The sequence below is a fragment of the Dromaius novaehollandiae genome, chromosome 1, assembly GCF_036370855.1.
Source record: "Dromaius novaehollandiae isolate bDroNov1 chromosome 1, bDroNov1.hap1, whole genome shotgun sequence".
Taxonomy (NCBI): domain Eukaryota; kingdom Metazoa; phylum Chordata; class Aves; order Casuariiformes; family Dromaiidae; genus Dromaius; species Dromaius novaehollandiae.
In genome coordinates this window covers 28,438,842-28,457,420 of record NC_088098.1, presented here as the reverse complement: position 1 = coordinate 28,457,420, position 18,579 = coordinate 28,438,842, and the positions used below count along the sequence as shown (strand labels likewise).

The window sequence follows — 18,579 nt, the reverse complement described above, 5'->3', positions numbered from 1 at the left end:
CCTACCAGGAACTAGAAGTTCATTAATAATGCCTGAACATGATGGATAAAGGAAAATACAGTTTTGATCTTCAAAAATACCAAAATATTGTTTGTCTGTTCCAGCTTTTTAGGTCTTACCAGCGAGTGGCTGGCAAGACAACTGACTGCTTCTGTCAAAATAAAATCAACTTTATTTCAAGGTTCAACAAAAGCATACTCGTTGAGAATCTGGTTATCTAAAAGGAAGTCTTCCTTACAAAATATTTAGGATATAAAGCTATTTCTCTTTTCTCACACAAGAAACACAAAACAAATTATTTCTCTTATGCTGTGATCAGGCTTGAAGACAAAGACCCTGAAGAAGAGACTTGGAGAAAAAACTGTATGAGAAAAGGAGAATTTACACAGATATTCATAAAATCAAGACAACTTTCAAGAAGAAAAAAAATGGTTTATTCATTACTGCATCACTTAGTACCCAAATTATAAACAGGTACTCCAGAAAAGCACTGGATCTAACACTCAAGTTAAGAATGGACTTCTTTCCCAGTTGTGGTAATTGCTCGATTCCCCACCCCAGCACAGCTGATGTGCTAGGACCAGACACTCTTCTACTTTCCCATGCCTCTGCTTGAGACAGGGCACCAAGTTATCATCTCCCTCGTTCAGCAAGCACTAATCACTGCCAGAAAGATTAGCACATGTTAACAAGGTACAATAGTAAGATAACATTAACAGCTTGTTCTACTTACTAATATTCAGTGCTTGTTTTAAACATTTACAGTGTGACCAGATTAAATGTGTGAGATTTTGTCTGAAAAATAAGAGTTTCATAACATAAAAGAGTTGTAATAGTAAAAGAGACCCTTTTTTTAAATGAAACTGAAGAGGAATCATTGCTTCAGTAGTACAATTCATTACAACAATGTATAAATGTTAACTGCCCTACACATATCGACCAAACCACTGAATACTCTGTAATTCTCTCCCATAAAACAGATCTATGATATAACATGAAGTCTAACAAATGCGCACAGCACCTCTGACAGCGCACTTGAATCCAGTTACCAATGAAAACCTAAGAGGGGAGGCAGTTTGTGATGTGAAATATTTCAGTCAGACATTAAACACTTTGTTGGCACAGCTGTCCTTCCCCCTTCCGAAAGTACTGTTCAGACTGTATACTGATATCTTCCTCCTCATACGGGGCAATAGAATAGGATTATAGGATAATTCAGGTTGTAAGGGACCTCATGAGGTCTCTAGTCCGATCTCCTGCTCAAATCAGGGTCAGTTATGAGATCAGACCACTCTTGAAAATTTCCAAGGATGGAGACTCCAGAACTTCTCTGGGTAACCTGTTCCAATGCTTGACTTTCCTTGATCTTTGCAAAGAAATTAAATTTAGCAGTTGTTAAACTGAAGTATATTACTCTAATTTTACAGAGGAGAAAAACTAATGCATGAAGAAACTAATACAGCACAGCATTCAAGTACACGCCTAACTGAGGATTGCTTGATCAGGAATCAACAGCATTACTTATCCCTTACAGTTAGGCTTGTGTTCAAACATTTTGCTAAACTAGAGAGAACCGAACTGCTTATGGTAATGCAGGATGTTTCCAATAAAGCTATAAAAAAAGAACACTTGTCTCATGACTAAGTCATGATCTCTACACTACAGTGCAGTTCCCTTCGGAGGGAACACCACAATCTGGCCAGCACATCTCAATTATAAAAGGGAACAGAATACAGAAATACAAGCAAAGACCTTGTCAAATATGTATATTTCTTCATTTCAGCATTGCGCTGCCCATATGAGTTCATATACATGAAAATGTTTTTACATATTGTCTTATATTAATTACAATATTCAGTCTATGGTGTGAATCACAACTCATCCATCCCTCCCCATTTCAAACATGCGAGTTACTAAGCTATTGAAAGTAATATTTTATTGTAAGAAAAGGGCTTGCTTATGCAAATAAAATATTATGGTGCAGTGGTAACTTGTGCAGTGGTGTAGTGGTTGTATAGTGGTAACTCCACCAGTCACAGTTATACTCAGATTTCAATTCAGCAAAAGGCTTACATCCTCATTTTGTGGACAGGATGTGGAGAGGACACAAATGTGTCTCTAAAATAGTTGCAACAAAACCACAGAACATAAACATCAAATGAAAAAAATACATATACATACATATAAAATCACAAACCTCATCAGACATTTGCTGCCCCAGAAACCCATAAACCTTATCAGAGTTAAGCAAAATAACTTCATTAAAAAAAAAAAAAGTATAAACTCCGGTCAGAAAAAGTATATGCTCCATTCGGAACTGCTGATATCTCTTTATTATAGGGCCTATTTAAGTTGCTCAGCATTTCTGATGTTTACTATTACTTACAGCTTTGACAAAGCAGGTATCCTGTCCATCTTCCTTGCTTTCTGCCAACACACATACACAAGCACAACACACACTTACCTGCTTCATTGAAACACTTGTCCACAAGTTCAGTTTTAAAAGTGAATAAGGGTGGGAAAACATATTATTTATTTCAGCAAAACGGTCTTTATTTCAAAAATGTTTAGTGATTATGTTTTGAAGCTAGTAACACCAGGCAGCAGGACAACTCTACCTCTAAAAATGTACCAAAAATTAATCAAGTTACAAGAGGAGCGTACTGTGTGGTCTCACTGCAGAAAAACAAAAGCCACACTATACGCTAAGAGAAGAAGAGAAGTAAAAATTGAGACCAAGGCCTGGTAGAAGTGCAGAAAAAGTGACTGGAGAGAGCAGAGCGAAAGGGAAGGAGAGAAGACTGAACTGATTTACCAAATCAAGAAGAGGAAGCTATGGCGAACAAAGAAAAGTAAGTTGAAAGACTGCTGATAAGCAAAACGCAAGGAGACACAGGACTGGCTGAGAAAAGAAACTGAAGACAAATTTGGAAGGATCAAGAGCAGAAATATCTGAAAAGAGCAGACTGAGACTGGCTACATGAGGATAAAAAGACTGTCATTAGGGGACACGGATGAGTAATACAGTGAAAAGAACTGTGCTTGCAGAGGACTAGCAAGGGAGCCCCCACCCACCGTGACACACACTCATCAAAGCCCAAAATAGAATGGACTCCACTGTTTCACCGTATCTCCACTCCTAGAAGTATCTGTGGAAATCCACGACAAATTATTCCAATCTGCTTTATCAGTGGTATATATAGGGGACTACACTCTTCTAACGCTAACTCTCAGTTCTAGAGCAAAGAGCTTTTGCAAAGGATTCAACTTTTCCAATCCTGCTAATGACCACTATGGGCCCAACACAGTAACATAAGATGAAATTTACTTTTAGAGTTGAAAATTTTCCCGGTTTTCTTGTTTCGGTTTTGATTTCTTTTAATTTTACTTCTTTTAGATTTTAAGAGAGTATATGGGACATATATGCACATTTTACCCCACAAATAGTGTGGAAGAATACTGTTAGAGTTGCAAAATCAAACGAAATGATAGAAAACAATGTTACCCATGCAACCATACTTCATTTCCCTTGACTGTGTACATTATAATACAGTATTTAAATACATAATCACATACTGCTTCTTCAGAGTTACCTTGCCTCATTCAGTGCACAGGATGAACATGCACAGAAAATGAAACAGGAGATTTATGCACGTAGGATTCTTGTCTCGCCTATCAAAGAGACAGGAGTGTGTGTAGTGAATGAGGCAGGGCTTGCAGAAAGAAAAATGGATGAGGCTCTGTTTTTGCATTTTCCCCCATCCCTCTCATGCTCATGCACACGATTTAAATCAAACTTTCCATAGTTCGTAACTAACTGTGAACTCCTCTTTTTACTATCCACTTTGCAAACATATTCAGATGTGTGGAGCACCCTGGACTGTCACTAAAATCAGTAACAGTTTTAACTTCAGCATACATAGAAATATTGCTATTTAAAAGAATAGCAGAGGCCTCAAATCAGACACCTAAAATTAGTGAACACTTTTTACCTAAACCTCTCTGTACCTCTGTTCACCATCTTCATCCCATCTGACATAGTTTTTGACACTGTAACAATTATCTGTAAGGCATTCAGACCATGTATGGACAAGCACTTTAGCAAAGCCCATACGGTCGTTATCAGTTCTGTCTTCAAAGCAGGGTAATGTGAAATAAATAAATCATGGGCCCGCTTAGCGATCAATGAGGAGGATAAAAAAAAGCAAGATACTGAATTGTGTAAAGTGAGCTCCATCCATCCTGTGCACTGATTGAGGCAGGGTTCCTGTAAAAAAAAAATAGTATGTGATCATGTAGTTAAGGAATGTATCAAAAAGACATGCTCAAAAAAGCACTTATGATTTCTTTACTTCATAAACTTACTAATGAGGGTTTTCTTCTACAGAGTGCATATGCCATATACACATAAGGATTTAAGATCCTATGAACTTATTTAAGTTCTTGCATTACGATGTAGCTGTGTTGAGGCTGTATTGCTTTTTGCTGTCCACCAGAAGTCAAAATCAAAATCTGTTGTCTGTTTAGAACAGCATTGTAAATAACACAAACATGGAAAAAGACATTAGTCTTTTGCTTAATATCTCATTTGTACTTTTTTCAAAATTTAAGGATGGATGATGTATATTTTGATGCAACTTCAGCTATCACTAAACACAAATGTAAAAACTAAGTAACTGATGCAAACGGAGATAATATGTATCCAGAGGTAAACAAGTACACAAAAGCTCCATACTACATACAGGGTCCTGCAAATTAGACAAAGTTTGTTAAAATAGTTTGGGGCAGTTATTATTAATACAACAACAACCAAAGATCATCATGACATATGGATTTGTACGTTTGCACTGCAAGATAGACATTAAAAAGTTACTAGTGATAGAAAACAAAAATGGAGAATTTTTTAAACTTCAAGTTATTTCAGAAAGCTGTCCCCCGTGCTTAGGCGCTTTGAAGTCCTGTGTTCATTATTTTTACTGTTTAGCAAGTAATTTTATATGAAAGACTTAGTATCAAAGTAAAGTATACCTGTTAACATCTCCTTTGTTCCTCAGCACAGAATTACATTGCACTTGTAGGTAATTTTTTTGGCTGAGTTGTACACACCAGTAACTATATAATGGTTTATTTTTAAAACCTGAAAGATCCCTTTAAATTATTGTTATGGGCTTTAATATAATAACCATTAAAAATATTCTTAGCCCACAGGTCATCGTTTACTTTAATTACTAAATGGAGTGTAGTCGATTAACTGCATAGATAATCTCCAGTACGTTTTATAAGCAACATTAAATACTGCTTCATAGACCAGATGGAGTTCCTAAAGAGCTCCTCAGCCTGCAGCTCAGGCACAGCATCATGGACACGCTCAGCCCCTTCAGGTGACTTTTAGCAGAGCTCAGCAATGGCAATGTCGGCAAGTGGTATTTCTGTTCTCACCAGCAGGTGCTACTACAGTCAGTCTGAATTACTGCCATTTATACTAAAGTGACACAGAAAAGAAGCATAATTAGCATTTTACAAGGAGAAAACAAAGTGAAATGCTATCATTTGTACTGCAAAAAGGAGCGATGAAAAAATCCTTTTTAAACTGATTACCATTAATACACCCCAAATCCGAACGAGTAAATAAGACAGAGTGAGGCTGCCTCTGGGTGTACAGACTGGCTCTGAAGACACCCGAGCAGCAACAGTGGTGCTGAAATGATGATACAAGAACAGAATACAGCTCCATTTCCCACAAATGCCAAAATTCACGCCTACGCCAATAAAGAACCAGAAACTAAAATCAGAATTAGGTTTCCCCTGCAGTATCTTCACCTAGCTCATGCCAACGAGCTAGACAGAAGACTGCAGAAGAGATACATCGCATTTCGCATTTTTTTCCCCCTTTAAGCAGGCAGACTGGCAGACTGCACTAGAGAGGCGACAGCATTTTACGAAAGGATCAGTCAGGGCACGCGTCCCACTTTCTGCAGGCAGGGGCTGCGAGTGGTCCGGCCCCCAAAACCGCGGGGACGAGGCGCGGGCGCCCTCCCGAGGGGGAGGCGCCCCCTGACCCCCTTCCCGCGCGGTGCTAACCGCCGCCGCCCCCAACCGCCGCCCCCAACCGCCGCCGCCCCTAACCGCCGCCCCGGCGTCACCTCCGATGGAGAAGCGCCACGGCCCCGGCTCGCGAGGCAGCTCCGGGCTCTGCCGCCGCGCAGCCGGCAGGGCGAGGGGCCGCGGCCGCCCCTCCCCTCCGCCGGCGAAGCCCCCTGCGGCTCCGGCCGCCCGCCCCCCAGCCCAGCACCTGACCCCGCTCCTCCGGGCGGATCTCCAGCCACGCCAGTCAGAGCCCGCCGCCGTGAACGCACCGGGAAAGTTGACTTGCCGCCGCGGCGCGGCCCCCAGCCGCGCGACCCCCGCCGCGGCGGCGCCCTCCTCCCGGGACCAGCCCCCCACCCCGGGCCCGCTACCTGGAGCCTCCCCCGCTCCCCTAGCAACAGCCAACGCCACGGCGGCGCGTCTCATCCCCACGGCAGCTGCATGTTTAGAGCCGGGACCCGCTGCGCACAGCGCGGAGGGAGGCAGTGCTTCACGCCCGTCCTCGCTACGAAGCGAGCCGTGTCCTACCTGTGCAGTGCCGCTGCACAGCCGGGCTGTCACCGCCGCGCACACCCGGGAGCCCACGGCACGGCCCGCCGCCCGCGCGCCCGCCTGACAGCCGCGCGCGGGGGCGCCGGGCCGCTGGGGCCGCGCGGGGCGCGGGGAGCGGCGGCGGCTGATTGGACGCGGGTGATGTCACTCGTGCGCGCGCGCTGGAGCGCGGGTGGGGGGGGGGGGGTGCGCGCGAGGGGAGTCTGCGGAGGGGGAGGGGGAGGCCGAGGGCACTGTGAGGGGGGCGGAGGCGCGGGAGGGGGCAGCGGGCAGGGCCGGGGGGCGCGGGCTGGGGGGCAGCGGCAGGGGCGGCCCGGCAGGGCGAGGGGAGCCGTGCGGGGGGCTCCCGCCATGCCCCATCACACATCGTGACAGGGGGGACGGCAGTGGGTGTGACACACACACACCCCTATAGGTACACACACACACACACACATATACCTATGTGTACACACACACGCGCGCGCGCACACACACGCATGCCCTGTGAAGCAGAGCAGGGCCGGGAGGCGAGGCCGCGCGTGGAAGGCACTGCTGTGGAGAAATGTGCCCCGTGACGCCGGCTCCAAGCTTCCAAGATAATACCCTCCTCCCTGATCAGGAGAGCGTTTTAAAAATGATGGGATTTTTCTTAAGCAACGAATTGGACAGCCTCTATTTATTTTCTGGACTTTGGGTCTTCTAGGCAATCATATTTCTTAATTCTTCATTATCAAAAAGGCTAGAAATTTATTTTTAGGAACTCTTCCTTTTTCTCCTCTAGCACAAGTCCTGCGGTTATTCCACTTTGTAAATGGCTGCAGGAACTGAAACTCCTACAGGGAAAAGAAACATGGCAAAAGACTGGGTAGGATTTGCATGAATGCCTGGACAGGAAGATTCCCAGTCCCAAAATAAGTATGGGACTTCCTCAGTACCTGCTTGGAGGAGGGCAAGCAGGGCCAGCATGGAGAAATGATGCACGAACCACATATTTGTGGCAGCTGCTGCAGGAAGGACTCATGAGGGGTTGAACATGGAGCCTGCACAACCAGAAGAGATGAGTTCGTGCTGTATACGTGTGTGAAACAGCTGTTTTGGGGAGGCAGTGCTGAAACCGTGACACTTCATATCTACAGAGAGTGACAGATAACACACAATCATAAGCTGGCAGAGCACAAATAACACTTGACAAGGTTATGCCATTTGCACGGCAGTAAGGACCAGAAGGTGGAGAAGTTCAGCCAGTCTGAAGCCCTCAGGTCCTGACAGCCTGCGGCCGGTCCCTTGTTGCTCCATGCCTCAATCAAGCACATATAACGATCCTTGCTGTGGGGGGTAACACCAAAGGGCATATGTTCACCCTCATGAGAAATCTGGTCTCTACCAAAGGTGTCTGCAGTATTTTTCCAGCAATTTGAATATAGCTGTAGGGTAAAGAGGGAAGTAAGTCAGGCCTGCTTCACTTTTCACCTCAGCTCGCTACCCAGAGCCATCATCTCAGTTAGTTACTGCATGTCTGAAAGAATTTGAACTCAATCCCCTAAAACAGACAATACCACTCACCTTACTGCTTTGCAGTCTGCAGATCACAGCAGATACCATTATGTCAGTTACAATGAGATCATACTCTCACAACCACATGGGTCAGAAGCTAGTTGCTTAAGGAAAAAAAAATACTTGACTATAAAAAGCCCTTACAGAGTATCATTTAATCACTCCAGAGCTGGAGATTTAGGTCTTTAATTCCTGTGTCTTAATCCAACACTGAGCAGTGCTTGTGTACACAAACATGCAAGAGGAGAAAAGCTATCATTGTGGGTGTGCACTTGAAGCAACAAGGATGGAGATAAAATTTATGTGCCAAGGAGCAAAGTATGTACTACCAAAGGTACAAGGAAATTTGGAAATGAAGGCTGAATAGGAGACCATATTAGTGGAAACAGGTTAGATGATACATATTGGCAAGCAGTGTATGGTAACAGAACAGAAGGCATTTAAAATTTAAAAAACGCTTTGAAACTCTGGCACAGACTTCAGCTGAACCACGGTTTTAAGACACCTTAGTGGTTTTCTTATAGTGAGGACTACAAAACCATTTCAGCCCCTGCACAGTTTAGAGCAGCCTCAGGACAGCACTAAGTGATATTCAGTTCTAAAACTGCCTCAGGGTGCATTTTGCAGCAAGCAGCACTAAAACAAGAAAGTCAACTTTAGGATGAAGATTTGCTGAAGGAGCACCAGGCTGCTCAGCACATCCTCTCAGATGTGCAACACAGACATCTATACACTGCAGCGGTATATTTAACATTTAGGGTTAACATTCCTCTCTGAAGCATGTTATTTCGTAACACTCAGTAATTTTAATTCCAGATTTCATTGCCAGGAGTTAAGATGGCTGTCATACACATTTTGAGGCAGTGTAATTTTTTGCTTGAAGTATACCAGTGGGTGTCTCTGCACTGCACAGCACATCCCTCTCTTTCCCCTTGCATGATTCAAACATCCTTCACTAGAGCCAGGGGCTCAGCAAAGCAAGGAACAGAAAGCATGCAAAAAGCAGAAACACAGTGGATTCAATACACTATGCATTTGTTCTCATTAACTGTCAGTTATTGCTCTCTTTTCCTAGAAGTTCATCTCTGTAGCTCATACACATACCTATATCCCCGTGTATTTGATTTCTGTGAGGAACTTGCTGCCTGGAAGGAGGCAGAGGTCGTTAAGCATCTGATCCTAAGGACAAAACAGGCAGAGATGCAGCCAGCCAGCACCCAGGGAAGAACAGCAACCACTGACCTCACTTTATGCCTCCTACCGCAAACATTCACTGCATCCACCACCATGAGGAAGGGGTGGCAGGGGAAAATGAAGCAGGGACAACAGCTTTTTGTTATTATAATAAAGTGGAGACACAGGCCAGTGTGAGCTTTATTCACCCCTACCCAAGCAATCTTTTAAAGGATTAATAAGATTAGAAGCCATATTGTTTAGCTAATGGCTGTTTATTTGAAAAGGGGCTTTTCTTGTAAACATACAGAAATGGCCATATGTTACCCCCCACTCCAATGCTGCCTTGGAATACTATTAAAAACAAAGATTGAAAATCATGTTCCAACTGCAAATTTTACTAAAAGAAACAATTAATTTGCTCCTCAACTTTACCGTGGACCATCTTGACTAGTTGAGAGTTTCACATTTATTAGAATGGCTTAACAGCATTCTCTTTGAAAAATCTTGCAGCAGTATATACTACCATAACAAGGTTAACAGTGCAATGCATTTAAAAATCCATGGTTTTTCACTGTTCCCATATTGAATTCCAGATATATATTTACAGAGATCGTTTGAACTCTACACTGCATCTAAGCCTACCATCCATAAAGTTGACACATGCAAGTTCCTTTTTATTGCTCCCAAATGATGCAAAATATTTCTCTTTGTACTAAAGATCTTCAAATGAAAGTTAGAGCTTTATAGAGTCAGAAACCATTGAGCTGAACCTCACTCTAGTTGAATTCTAAACTCTCCAAAGTGAATGAAGTGTGTCAGAAAGGTCATTCTCATTACAGGCCTTAAAATATAGTGTGTGGCAACACCTATGTTTAAAGTAAGCTTCAGTACCTTACAAGTCTATTTTCAATACCTCATAACTTAATATTTCCTATGCTTGGCCTCTTTCATGACTTAAATGTTTATGGAAAATTATTCAGGCATTTTTCAGAATGAGAAAAGACAAAATTAGGTAATTTTAATGAGCTATACCTTTTCTAACCACATCTTTGAACAGGAATACTGCTGCTGTATTGTCCTCCTTAGGAAGGAACAGGAACTTGAGATATAGCAGAAAGATAGTTTGAGATTTTGATTTTTTATCTCAATGAAAATATTCAGATCTGGCAAAGAATCTGAGCAGATCAGAGAGTAAGAGGATGAAATGAGAGTATGTTTACATTCTCTCAGGTGTTACTTACATCTAAATGGTGCTAAATAAAAATTCCTCATGTTCTTTCTTTACTGTGCTGATGAGTACAGTTGTCTAGGGTTCTCCAAGGCTCCCTAGCCTTGAAACTTTTCTTCCAAAAACACAGGTAGGAAAAGCTTTTAGTCTCTTCATTTCCGTATAAGAAACTGAGACACAAAGAGACATATACGAACATTGCTAAGTCAATCACAACTGTCTCAGCAGTTGGATATCCAGCACAAATACTAATAGTCTGTTTTCTCAGAAGTGCTGAACATTTTTCTTATTCTTTACAAGTAGGTTTGAGGGTAGAAGGGATTACCAAGAATCAGGCCTTAGGCTGGTACCTCAAGCTGGTTGATCAGAAAATGAAGAACATGTGTCTGCTGCCTTTTGAAAAGAAAGAATAACTGAAGCGGTTCATGCAACAATACAAAATCTGTGGAAGATCCAGACATATAGCATAGTTTTGTCGTCTTGCATATTTGCTTTAATCACTTTCTGCTGTTCCAAATCACTCAGTTTAAAACTTTCACAATAAACTAGGCAGAGATTTCAAAGAAAATAACTTCATTCACATTTCAGTAATAATGCACATATAATCTTTACTTTGAACTTTCAATTTTATTGTTCTTTCAGTGTAATTTTTGGATGGAATTATATAACACATATTTGTATGCTACTTTTTACTTGTTTTTGAGAGAAAATATGAATTAGACTAAAAAAGAAAGTAAGAATTCACTTCAAAGGATAAGAATCATTGTGCAGTAGGGTTTGAGCATATCTGTTGAGGCTCAGAGATGCTCTGAATTTCTAAAGAATATAGAACTGCTCTTTGATGATATGTTCAGAAATTCATTTAGAATGAACATTTCTGACAGGAGAAGACTGTCAGTCATTCTAGGCATTTGGAGATTAGGTACTTAGCATTAGCTGTCAGATGCTTTCCACTAACTTGTGGCAGAGGGTCACTTTTAGTTTTACTGTCACTAATGTGCTTGTCATCACATATTAGCAAGTTGAGATTTATCCTCCCTTGTTTCCTAAATCTGATCTGAAATCAGTCTGACAGGACAAGGTATGGAAGAAGGCACAGCCCCCATCTGACTGTTGGAGGAAACGGGAAAAACACATTAGTGCTAAAAAACTATATGGTTACTATCACTTGTGCTGTTAGTTGCCATCAAGGTCAGTAATCTGTGTTGTTATTGCTGTTGTCTTCAGCTGGGGGTTATTGACATGTCCGTGTCACATCTGGAGTGCTGCAGTGCTAGCAAAGTCACCATAAGAAGATCTCAGCATTCAAACTTGTTATACAAAACCACAAGGTCAGTTTGGTGGCAAAGATGAGGCTGAGTTTACTGCATGCTAGCACAACCCTAACATATTTGCCTGATGATCTTCAGTATAGGAGTTAAGTTATAGCTACCCATGAAAATGATCTACTGGTGGCAAGGAGTTTAGCATAGCATCAAAAGGCATGCCCTAAGACTACCACAATCAGCACTTACTTTTTATTCTTATTTTATGATCAGAACAATGCAACTTGACCATTACATCTAACATACATCTATATCCGTCTGTCTTTGTTCTCTTGATATCCTGTCTTAGATACTCTTGTTCCAGCCTTATCAGGATCAAACTGCATCTAGTACAATTTTTCTTTCCTTTCATCCTGATAAGATTGTACATTGTATGAATGTCTTAGCATGCTTTTACATGAGCAATATACATTGTCTAAGGCATGCGCAAATCCTACAGCTACAACTTAAGTGACACAGGAATTTGTCATGCCCCTAGCAGTGCTAATGGGAAGGTTAAAGGCTTGGAATCTCCATACCTGAAATCTGTGTGTTTGCCTTGCCTTGGCTGTGAGTGTGTATAGATAGACATAGATATACACACACACATACATACATATGTACATGCGTGTATGTATAAATTAATTTAGAACAGATTTTATAAGAAAAAAACCTGGAAGGGACTATGCCCTAGTTTTCACCCAATACATTCTTTTCTTGTATGGCTTCAGAAAGTCTTTAATCTTCTCAGCAATGTACCGCTGAACTTAATTTAAAGAATGCTCATGGGACTGACACAAATTGGTTGCTCAGTAGTCATGATCATCTAATAAGGGCCTAACCTTTAAATTACAAAGACCAAGAACTTCCACTTCAAAAGATTATACTTTTTTCACTCTAAAGTTATATTAATGTCACTGATGTATGCTTAAGCAATGTGTTTTCTTTCTAAGGGATACAAAAGCAAACAAGCAAGTAAGGGAAATGTAATGCATACAGTAAAAGCCTCAGATGTTTTAAAGTTTCCTTCACTGTCTTTAATATTTATGCATATTTAACACCTTTTACAAGTAATTTTGTTGAAATTATTTTAATGAATTAGTTCAGTTTAGAAAAAAAAAGATTAATGGAAATCTTGAGGGGATAGAAATATCTAATAATGAGAAAATATTATTGGGAATCAAGAAGTTCCTGTCCTTCAAACCCATTTCTGTCACTTATTCACTGGGTGAATATAGCTAACTGTCATAGCTTCTGAACAGTTTGGTCCTCTGTTCCAACATTTGGAATATTATCTTTCTAATGGCAGGATTGGACTGATAGTACTGCAAATATACTGCGAGTTATGGAGTCAGTTTGTTTTTATGCATTTTGTTACTTAACTATTACCACATTTTGAACGGGTTTTATGAACTGCTGTACTAGCTCAGACAAGTCATCCGTCCAGCAGTAGCACCATGCTCACTGTCTCTAGGTTCATTTTATTTAACATTAGTGTTCTAAATCTTAGCAATTTAAGCTTTGTGTGTGTGTGGTATTTGTGTTTACTGCAGTGGGGGAGAGGGAGATGTCTTCAGAGAGCGGTATATCTCCCATTGTCCCCAGCTCAAATTATTTTAGGACAGGATGACTCACCATCTGGAAGTCCCCACCTCTTTCCAAGGATGGAATTTAGATGCTTAGCTTAGATCACTTGCCTAGAGTGAGATGAGACACGGCCTACACCTAGGGAATGGCTTAGATATAATTCCTCTGCTTTCACTGCAATATTTTTGTAATAAAAAAATTGCATTCAGAAAAACAGAATTTAGGTGTCAATGAGACCCTAAGTACACTACATCAACCAGCTTTAATTAAGGGGAATGTCTGCTTATCATATAGAGGTATGGATGAAATATGCTGTATAATTAGAATACACATATGTCTCCTTACGTATGAGCAGAAATATCAAGCCCCATAAAACAAAGAGAAGAAACAGAGAGCTTAAACAGTTTACTGAGATGAGGGATTATGAAAACCCAACCCCACAGAAAAAAGACCTGTTAATAATAATACAAAGTAAAAGTTAAAAAAAAAAGTATGTATGAATTTATTTATCCATCAGTTATTTAACCTGACTTGTTTACTAGGCTAAGTACTGTATAAAATAATGTAGGAAATAGTAAATAATGATTACAGGAACAGCAGGATAAGAATATAAAGAAATATAAATACAAAGAATATAAATATAAATATAAATATATAAACGATTTGTATTATCTTAAGTCAGCTTAACTTTAGTTAGGGTGAGCAGAAGTTTTACGATCAGATATACTGGAAGCAGGAGACAGATGTGCCAGGACTTCCCACAGGCAAAAGGTTAGGAAAAACTATTTGAGTTCCAAGTAGCCAATAAATATACTTCTGCCTTATTTGGTATGATGGCGTGATCATATCTGTTTATATTATATAGATTAACATATTTCATGCTATTCATATGATTAAGGTAATAAAGAGGGATTAAATACCTTGACTGCATTCCCATGGCTTTAACCAATATTCATGTGGAGGTTCTTATTTCCAGACACCAAAACCTATTTGAAACTGAGTGGCTGAACATAGGTGAGGTTTCTGCCCTACTAGGTAATTTCTTTGGAATAATATTATTATCGAGTTGCTATTATTTTCAGTCAGTATCCATATAATAATCATTTACAAACATTTTCTAACTCTGTGGTACATGAATTTGCCATGTCTTATCTCTATCGCATTGTTTTTTATTTACTGATATTGGATGATTAACTTCTGAAGAAGAATTTTTCTTGGCTGTTGTTGTGAAAGTCTAAGCTCATTCAGGTGGCTTTCTCATGATTTCCCAGCCAATATCTGAGGGTTCACAAGGTTCACAATTTTTTTTTTTTTTTTGGGGGGGGGGTATGGAAACACAGTTTGCTGGATTCTTCTTATTAAAGGAATTTTACTATCATCCTTCATGTCTGTCCTTTCTGAGAATAAAATAGGCTATAATAAGGAAAACAAGAACATTCTTATTTTGTGAAAACCATGAGAAATTTTTTTGCCCTTCAGTACTTCTGTCTATAATATTCTGTTTAAAATCTCATCATATGATGCTCACTCATAAGCTGTCAAACAATTCTAATCATCTCTTCAGAATACACAGAGTGGAAGATGGAGGCTGTGGAAGACCAAATAATAGTGGAGATAATCTATTTTAAGAGAAATTCAGCACTGAAATTAAGTTTTTTAATGTGTATTAAAAGAACAGAGTTTTATATGAAATTCATGATTTGGAGCTGTAAATTAACTTTATACATATTCCCAACACCTGTAGACATCTGTGAAAGACTTAACATTTTTTTAATCCTGAGGGAAATATTAGCGGTGAATTAAAAACGATTACCTTTGAGTAAGATACTGAAAAAAAAATTCTTAAACTTTTGGTTATGTGAAAGTTTAATTGACATTTATAATATGTCCTTTGTGAAACTACTAACATAATTATTGTACTGTGTTTTGCATAATGTGTTTCAAATTTTCAAGTTTCAAATGCTTTAAAATTAAGTAACATATTCAAATATTTTCCCATGTGCAGTGAAAGAAAACGGAACTGTGAGATTTCCGTCAGGAATTAACTCTCAGGAGCCAGCAACGGGCCCTCGCAGCAAAGGTGGCCAACAGCCTCCTGGACTGGACTAGGGAGACTATCACCAGTAGGCTGAAGGAGGGGATCCTGCCCGTCTCCTCAGCACTGGTGAGGCCACAGCTGGAGTGCTGGGCCCAGTCTGGGCTCCCCAGTACAAGAGACACATTGGACCTGCTGGAGCGAGTCCAGCAAAAAGTGACTAAGGTGATTAAGGGACTGGAGCATCTCTCATACAGGGAGGGGCTGAGGGAGCTGGGACTGTTTAGCCTGGAGAAGAGAAGGCTGAGGGGGATCTTATCAAGGTGTATAAATAACTGATGCTGGGAGAGTAAAGAAGAAGGAGCCAGACTCTTCCCAGTGGTGCCCAGTGACAGGGTGAAATGATATGGTCACCAACTGAAACACAGGAAATTCTATTTAAATATAAGAAAAAGCTTTTTTACTGTAAAGGTTATCAAACTCTGGAATGGATTACCAGAAAGGTTGTGGAGTCTCGATCCTTGGAGATATTCAAAACCTGACTGGACACAGCCCTGAGCAGCTTGCTCTAGGTGCTCCTGCTTTCAGCAGGGGGTTTGGACTAGACAATTTCGAGCAGTCCCTTCCAACCTCAGCTGTTTTGTGATTCTGTGATCAGTATATTGTCCTGTATGTGTTTTTAACAACAGAAATTTGAACTTTTAAAATATAGGGAATATAATTTTGCAATCTTTACATATTCAAGACTCCTATATGATACTTCTTCACATAATTTCGAGATCTGGCTCATGCTGTGTGTTCAAAATGCACATATTGTTTTTCTTATCACAATGATACTTATATACATATTTGTCTGCATGTGTATATGTATGTATAATATAATGAAACATTTGCAGAAATGAGGCTTTTATTGTCTTTTTACGTATTCGTTCATTCATTATATGCATTCATATAGGCATTTATTATTTGCATTCATATGTATTCATTACACAAATCATAATCTTTCTACAGCTTGTATTACTTAATTCCTCCCTGAAATACACCCTCTTTCTTGAATGGAATATGTCATGATAAGCAATTCTGAACTAGAAACACTGCACAATGAGTTTCAGAAGCAAGGGCAAAAATAATCTCTTTTTAGAAGAAATATACGCATATGCACACACATGCGCACATACACACAGACATGAATGATACCCTTGATCTTCCCTTTTCTTTTTGCATGGTACATGATACTTGAATTTTTTCATCTTTCACTGAATGTCTTTAGTTTGCTATATATGGCATTAAAATGTGACCATCTGAATAGCTTTGACCTGCTGGCCAAATTTGAATTATTGAAGTGTCAAATTCTTACACATTTTATGAACACAGGGCAGAGGAGAAATACTTCTTAAATGGCTTGCTTTAACTTTAAAAAGCTGCATTCTATTAGAAAATCTGCATGAAACAGAAAGTCCCTATAAAAGTCTGAAATTCAACATAAGCTGCTTCTAGGATAATTTGTTAAATTTATCCACAAGAAAAATCTACCTGAGTCTGTAGGATTAGCATAGTACTAATTCAAAACTGAGATTTTCACAGAGTAAAACAAAGGTGCAATGACCTAGTTTAATGATCCAGTCTGCTTTGTGTATAAACCATGATGAATTAGTGTCTGAGATTCCCTCCACCACTCCCTGATTTTTTGCTTAAACAGTGTTGCTTGTATACTTTTCTTCTTGATTAACCCTGACAGACCAAAGCCAACAAAAGCACAACAGAAATAAAAATTCTAAGACAAATGCATTATTATCCATATAATATTTTATTTCATGTCAACAAGTCTATAAAAATTAGTGAAGTCAGAAGTTACAGCTCCAGTGAGGTTAGTGTTTGTTTCTTGGTGTTTTGGTGATTTTTGTATTTAGCAAATGCTGTACCTCAGGGGAAAAAACCCCAATTACAATTAATGCCTCCATAGTTCCTAAGAAATTGGGTGACTAATCACAGTAAGCTGCATCATTGCACTGCAGTATGCACAATTCCTCTGTTAAAAGGGTGGTTCAGAAAGAGAAATTTAAACTCAGCCTAATATCCATCTGTTCTTTTTAATCCAGTGACACTCTAAAGTAGAATAGAGGAATGGTTCAGAACAATGACCAGAATTTAAAGTTCTCTGTCCTGGGTAAGTGACATCATCACTTCTTCTTCGTCTCTCTCCCACTGAATTGTCTTCCCCCTTTTTTTTTTTTTTTTTTTGCATAGCTTCAATTAGGGACTCTGAATCCTGCTGTCCTGCTGAGATTTAAGAACTAAATGCTAGTGAGGTGCAGCCTGGATTTGGGAGACTATATGCTTCCTGGAACATATTTAAAAGCCAGGTAACTTAGATTATTTGGAGTTAGTAAGAAGGTTTGAGTTTTGAGGATATGGGTCTTAGGCATCTGAAGTGGCAGTTAGGTGGCCCTTCAGTCCTTTTGTTAACCTATCTGTTTGCTCCTCTCCAGATACATCAAAAACAAATTGCATCAGGCCAGTCTAATCTCCTTATATAACAGCCTAATAGATCTTGTAGATAGATGAAAAGTAGTAGATGCAAATACTAGGAATTTATTAAAATTTTTAACACTATTTCACAAGTGAATTGGGGAAGAAGGTTTAGATTAAAAAAATGCTATTTGTTGGCATAGAACTGCAACCAGTTTTATTCAGGGCAATTATCAGTAACTCAGAGTCAAAATGGAGAGGTGAACTGAGATATGCTTATCGAGGGCCTGTCCTGGGAAAGGTATTGTTTAATATTTGCATTGAAGAGATGGGTGATGGAAGACAGCATGGATTATTAAATTCAAAGATGGTCTAGATGGAAGGGGGCTAGCTTGCTGGAGGATGTTTTAATTGAAAATGGAGTCTTGACAAATGGACATTTAATCTGAGAAAAATGCTGCACACTGACAAATGCAAATTAGTACATAAATACAGGAGAGTAAATCAACTGGCTTAGGCGTTGTCCTGTGGGGAAGGTTCTGTGGGTTACCCAAGACGACTCCTCAATACAGTATCATACTGCTGCAAGAAAAGTAAACATCAAA

General features: G+C 40.0%; 1 protein-coding gene across 1 annotated transcript in view; it reads right to left on the bottom strand.

Moving 5' to 3' along the window:
* The window catches only part of CNTN1 (contactin 1), a 254,908-nt gene extending 248,206 nt beyond the window's left edge, over nt 1-6,702 (bottom strand). Inside the window, exon 1 of the mRNA XM_026117710.2 lies at nt 6,616-6,702. The gene's annotated coding sequence lies outside the window, so the exon portion shown is untranslated. The remainder of the gene's footprint in view (nt 1-6,615) is intronic.
* Nucleotides 6,703-18,579: the final 11,877 nt, after the last annotated feature.